Source organism: Ornithorhynchus anatinus, chromosome X1, assembly GCF_004115215.2.
Source record: "Ornithorhynchus anatinus isolate Pmale09 chromosome X1, mOrnAna1.pri.v4, whole genome shotgun sequence".
NCBI lineage: Eukaryota > Metazoa > Chordata > Mammalia > Monotremata > Ornithorhynchidae > Ornithorhynchus > Ornithorhynchus anatinus.
Window position 1 is genome coordinate 93,404,706 of NC_041749.1, and position 6,879 is coordinate 93,411,584.

Consider the following 6,879-nt stretch of genomic DNA (forward strand, 5'->3'; position numbering starts at 1 on the left):
AAGTCTATGGAACAACATATCAGGGATCATGTCTACCAACTCTATTTATTGTACTCTCCCACTCAGTTTGGTGCTCTGCACACAGTAAGCACTCAGTAAGTATCTCTGAGTGTTGTTACAGCCATTCAAGGTACAACACATTTTCAAGAAACATGACCCCACTGTATTGAGGGTTATGTCTGAATAGGTTACTACTTTCCTTTACTTTTACCCTACCACCAACCGGACTCAAAGCAGCATGGCTCAATGGTAAGAGCACGGGCTTGGGAGTCAGAGGTCATGGGTTCTCATCCCGATTCCGCCACTTTTCAGCTGTGTGACTTTGGGCAAGTCATTTTCCTTCTCTTTGCCTCAGTTAACTCATCCGTAAAATGGGGATTAAGACTGTGAGCCCCATGGGGGGTGACCTGATTACCCTGTCTCCTTCCCAGCACTTAGAACAGGCCTAGGAGTTGAGAAGGATGTGGGTTCTAATCACAGCTTCACCACTTGTCTGCTCTGTGACTTTGGGCAAGTCACTTCATTTCTCTGTGACTCAATTACTTCATTTGTAAAATGGAGATTCATACTGTGAGCTCCATATGTGACATGGACTTTGTCCAAACTGATTAACTTGTATCTGTGCTAGCACTTAGTACAGTGCCTGGCATATAGTAATTGCTTAGGAAATACTATATACATATATATAAATGAGAGAGAGAGAGAGAAAGAGAGTGTCACCAAACTTTGGCTTCTTAAAATTTAGGCAAGGTGAGTTATGCAATTCATGCCTTGTGCTGGGTACAACATAATTGCAATTAACATTTTATCAGCCCTAGTGTTGGCTAAAGTTTTGGCACAATTCCTTGGAGAAAGGTAGTCCCTTAATTGCTGAACAGATGCCCTTACCTGCTGCTTACTGTGCTCAGATGTCACCATCTTATAGAAACATTGAGGGGTCATACTGATTATCGATGCTACTGCTCAAATTTATTTTTTTTTTACTTGAAGACCCCATGAGACCTTATACCCCTTACACATTTGCAGTGAAACTTGTTTGTTCATTACTTTAGAGCTGTGTGATCCACTTCCTTCACCTGAGCAAGTATCATCCATCCATCATCATCCATCAGTGGTATTTATTGAGAGCTTACTGGGTGCAGAGCACTAGTTCAGAGAGCAGTGACCAGAAATCAAATACTAAAGTAAGATTTAAAGAAAAAAGAGGGAGTTTGTGCTAATGTAAACAAAAGTGATGACTCATACATTGTCATATGGGATGCCAATATGACTAAAATGGAATTTGTATGCAGGGAAAGGATTATGGGTGATTGTGAACAGTGTTGAAAAATTACACCTTTGCAATTCATCTTGTCTTGCCTTATGCTGTCAACTCATCTCCGACCCATAGCGATGCCATGGACGTATCTCTCCCAGAATGCACCACCTCCATCTGCAATCGTTCTGGTAGTGTGTCTTTAGAGTTTTCTTGGTCAAAATGCAGAAGTGGTTTACTATTGCCTTCTTCCCCACAGTAAACTCGAATCTCCCCCCTCAACTCTCTCTCATGTCACTGCTTCCCAGCACAGGGGAGTCTTGACTTGTAGCAGATTGCCTTCCACTCACTAGTCACTGGCCAAGCAAGGAATGGAATGGGTATGCCTCTGTGTGACTCTCCCTCCCGCAGTCGAGACTGGTAGAGTACTGGAAACTCTCCAGGAGCGACCCTGACAGGGTTTTGTAATTCGTACTAGCTACTAAATGATTTGGTTTGGCTACTAAATCGGAGAGCAGCAAGGGGCATGTTGTTGGGAGCTTTGCACAGTTAATGCAAACCACATTACTGTGATACTTCCTGGCCAATAGAGGGGAATGTGCACAGTAGGCTTGGATGACTAATTGGATAAAGAGAATCAAGGTATTAGCACCAGAGGAACTTCTATCCTGACAGTGAAGACTTATTGCTTCTAGTCCTGATCCTCCTTAGTTTCAGTAATTTAATTAGATCACACTTGGGCCTATATTCTTCTCTGAAACCCACAACACAGGGCTGGGCCTAGACTGCTTTCGTAGACAAGAGAGCCAGAGGAACAAGTGAAAAGTAGTGAGTTTGCTCACTTCTACACCATATATATGCACATATATACTCACACCCTTCAAGTTATCCAACACAAGTCGAAATAGTAGGAGCAGTAAAAGTAAAGTCAGAAAGGATGAGACAGCCTGATAGGAAGCCTTGAAGCAGACTAAAGTATTTGCTTTGCAGAGTTTGGAGGAGTCATGAGAGGCCATTAAAGAGTCAGGTTACATAACTGGACTAGCCTAAAATGTATAAGAATAGCTTCACTGGAAACAAGCAGCACATTGCAGAGGGGAAATCAGTTGGCAGTGAGAATACCAATGAAAAGAAGATTGTAGTTGTCCGGGCCGGTACCTCTGGAGGGTGCTTGAATGTTCTAATGCTGATTTCTCATTTTAGTCCCCTCCCTGTGAGTGAATGATGGTTGCTTCCTGGCAACTTCTGTTTTGTCAGGTACCAGCTGAACGAAAAATGAATCATGGTGGGAAAATAACCCATTGCCTTCTTCATCTCTTCGTGTCCAAGGGGATCGTACAGCCCGCATATTTCTGTGGGCAAATGGAGAAACTCTACCTGGACTAGTGCTGTGCAAGGTCTCTGTGGTGCAAAAGGTACAACAGTAACATGAGTGAAACCTTTTGAATGATAGTATTCAGACCTTATGAAGCAATTAGAAGGCAAATGATTGCAATATGATGTTTAAGCCAGGGAGCATTCGCTTAGATTGATAACATAATAAAAATCCTTATTATAGCAGCTCCGGTCTTGCAGGCATCATACGAATATTTCCTCTGTTTCATTTGGTCATAACATGATCATAAAAATGTGCCTGAGGTTGAAATTCAGCATCAGCCCCCAAAGTGAATTTCTTTATACATTTAGGAGAAAATCTATTCGGTCTCATCTGAGCTATTGAAGTGGAAACAATTCCATTGGACATTTTTAGGTTTATGGTGAGAGTCAGGGGTCTCCCAAGCCCAAATTTGTTTTTCAAATTTAAAATTGTCCCATGCATGTTCCAGTTCATGTTCTTAGGCCACCTTTCTAAGACGCATCAATAGCATTTAATTACATGCTGGGTTTAATTTGCGCAAGGTCAGCGGGTAGAGACCTGGAACATCAGGATGTACAAATTAAGCCCTAATTACAAGAATCTTATTTTTATTCTTGAAAATACCCTGATGATGAGTCTCGTCTGCCCTAATTTGAGGGGAACAAGTTTTGAAAGACAAGGACTGGAGTATTTAAGACTTTTACCACTGTGGGCAGAGAACGTGTCTGATATATTGTACTCTCCCAAGTGCTTAGTACAATGCTCTGTGCACAGGAAGTGTTCAGTAAATACCACTGATTGATTGAACAAATTTCCTTTTAACTTCAGTACTTGAAATCAATTGAAACATGTTCTGGACAAATGGTTTAAAATTTAGGGTCTTTGAAGAAAATATCTCCAACGGTATGGCTCCCTATACTAGATCTTATATTTGCCTGGTAGTTTCAGAATTATGCACGTTGTTTGCCTTCACAACGTGATGAAAATCCCAGCTGCCCATTCACAATATTGTGTATTGACAGACCACAGTTTATATCAAAGCCCTCTTGAAAAAATCACCTACCCTAAGAGGCTTTCCTTCAATTTATTTTCTCCTCCCCAGATCACATCTTTTTAACTTCCATCTCAGTACTTAAACACTCCCAACCACTCATAGCAGTTTTGCGCATAGTAATTTACATACTCTACTTACCTCATCCCACTGGTGGTGTCTCTGCCTCTCATTGCTGCATGGATTCCTTAAATTTCTCAAGTAACTCTGCCCTGTTTAATGGTACTGAAACCATGACAAACCCCTAGTCTAATTACTTCATACATCTTCTTACATATAATTTTGTATAAATTTCTCAATTACCTGTGGAAATGGGAGCAGGGATAACATGGGTAATTAAAAGCCACATAAATCTCAATTAGGCAATACTTACAACCTCTTCCCTGTCAAAAGTTTTACATGAGCTGCTACGGAATAACAGATTTAACCAGATTCAGTATCATTTTAAAATTTTTCTCTTCTCACCTGTTAATGAGCAATGAAATAACCAAAAATCAGTCAGCAGAGGTGGAGCAAATGAAATAATGTGCAACTAGAAAATCAGTGACAGAGTAATTGAAAATTAATTATCTCTAGCATAGTGGCTAAGTCTGCTCATGCAGCCAGAGTTTTTGAGCAGATCCTAATTGTGGAAATATCTGATTTTGATCCAATTCTGCGTGGGGCAAAAGAAACTCGGCCATTACCAAATATCTCCAGGGGTGGTGCCAGGAAAACAAAATAAATGTTTCAGAGGCACACACCTCTTTTCCTGTCCCAAAATCTTCCCAGAGAAGCAGTCATTAGCATATCTGCAGCGTGGCTCAGTGGAAAGAGCACGGGCTTTGGAGTCAGAGGTCATGGGTTCGAATCCCAGCTCTGCCACTTGTCAGCTGTGTGACTTTGGGCGAGTCACTTCACTTCTCTGTGCCTCAGTTACCTCATCTGTAAAATGGGGATTAAGACTGTGAGTCCCACGTGGGACGACCCGATTCCCCTGTGTCTACCCCAGCGCTTAGAACAGTGCTCGGCACATAGTAAGCACTTAACAAATACCAACATTATTATTATATCTGCTCATCTGATAATTGCCCCATTTCACTCACCATTTTGAGAATCCTGGTGTCATTGTTTGTCTAAACTGGTAGACTGACTGTGTTCCAGGACCTTTTGTTTGTGGTTCTAGCTTATCCTTGTGGATCACGTTTAGTGGCAGGAGGACAGCATAGAGCATTCTAATGTTATGCCACTGTTAAGTGCTTACTGTGTGCCAGGCACTGTACGGAGCGCCAGGGTAGATACAAGCAAAGCGGGTTGGACACAGCCCCTGTCCCACATGGGGCTCACAGTCTTAATCCCCATTTTATAGACAAGGTAATTGAGGCACAGAGAAGGGAAGTGACTTGACCAAGATCACACAGCGGACAAGGGGGTGGAACGAGGATTAGAACTCAGGTCCTTCTGACTCTCAGGTCCGTACTCTATCCATTAGGCCACACTGCTACTCACGCTGCTCAATCACCTTGCTCCAGGGGTTGTCAGACTTTTAATTTAAATTTCCACTAGTACTGGGTAGATTAGGGTAGATACAACCAGGTGTAGAGTAAAGTCTCAAAGAGAAGCAGCATGACTTATGGAAAGAGCACGGGCCTGGGAGTCAGATGAACTGGGTTCTAATCACTACTCTGCCACTTACCTGCTGTGTGACCTTGGGCAAGTCATTTAGTGTCTCTATGCCTCAGTTCCCTCATCTGCAAATAGGGGATTCTAAATCTGGTCATTCATTCATTCAGTCATATTTATTGAGCGCTTACTGTGTGCAGAGCACTGTACTAATCGCTTGGAATGTACAATTCGGAAGAATGTACCCATTTTTCTTCCTACTTAGACTGTGAGCCCCATGAGGGACCTGATTATCTTGTATCTACCTCAGTGCTTAGTACAGTGCTTGGCGCATAGTAAGTGCTTGACAAATACCACAATTATTATTATTATTATTATTATTATTATCAAATCCAGACCCATCTCCAAGCCGCTCCAGAAACCCTGCTGTCAGCCCATCAGTCTGATAACCAAGAGAACATTTCAAATATTGCCACCACCATCCCTCCCTGCTCTCTCTACTTGGCCTGATTTGCTTTGGGGATTTTTCACCCAAGAACTAGTATAGTGCTCTGCCCATAGTAAGCCCTCAATAAATATGCTTGTTTGGCTAATTGACTATTGAATGAATGTTTGTTCTTCCTCTCTCTTTCCAAGCAAGCCTCTTAATTGACCCTTGCTCTAAATTCTTCCAACTTTGACTTGTTGTTCATGCATTTCCCTCAGCCTGTAGTATCCTTCCCTCCTCACCTTAGCTTCACCTGAGCAATTCCCTCCCCTCCTTAGAAGACTTTCTCAAAAGCCACCTTCTCTAGGAGGCATTCCCTGCAACCCCTGCATTCCCGGTCATACTATCCTACAAGACACCTCCATACATATGGGTTTATCGGTTTCCAATCAGTGGTATTTGTTGAGTGCTTGCTGTGGGCAGAACAATGTACTAAGCTCTGAGGAGAGTACAGTAGACTAAATAGACATGATCCCTGCACTCGAGCAGCTTACAGTCTTAGTGGGGAGGACTGACACAAAGAAAAATACAGAGGGGGGAAGCCACAGAGTATAAGGATATGTACATAAATTTACTAACTTGTTCTTTATCTGATTTTGCCAATTCTCTCCCTCCCAACTATTGGATGATCACAGATTCATGTGATTTGCCTTTTGGAATATGATCTCTGAAACAGATTCTCCCTGGGCCTAAGATTATCTCAGTGTGGTAAGTTGAACTCGACACCTTTGGAAGTTGCCGTAATGCTTTTGGGATGTTAGGATCATATTTTAAAAATCACTACTTTTGTGTCCTGATTAGTACTCTGGTAGACTGAATGAGGTAATGCAGCTTATCATTAATATGCTTGCCAAATGATTTTTTTCAAAAATCCATTTTTAGGAGACACTAAGGCAATTGAACAGTCCTAATTGTAAGAATAGTTTGCACTGATTTGCTAATATGCCTACCAGTAATGGCTATCTCTTCTTTCTCACTTGATGCAATCCAGCTTCAGTATATTGCCCAAAAACATGTCAAATTACAAACTGAATTTTCAATTTCAAAGATTTCATTTTCGTAGATGATTAGAAATATGAAATGAATTTAATTCCATGATTTTGTCTATATTACCTCATACAGTAATA

At 41.6% G+C, this 6,879-nt stretch overlaps 1 non-coding gene across 1 annotated transcript; it reads right to left on the bottom strand.

Moving 5' to 3' along the window:
* Positions 1 to 1,578: 1,578 nt before the first annotated feature.
* Positions 1,579 to 1,716, bottom strand: LOC114807199. Its single transcript, XR_003755252.1, has one exon. It is a non-coding gene; the product is annotated as a small nucleolar RNA SNORA7 (small nucleolar RNA).
* Between the last annotated feature and the right edge of the window lie 5,163 nt (positions 1,717 to 6,879).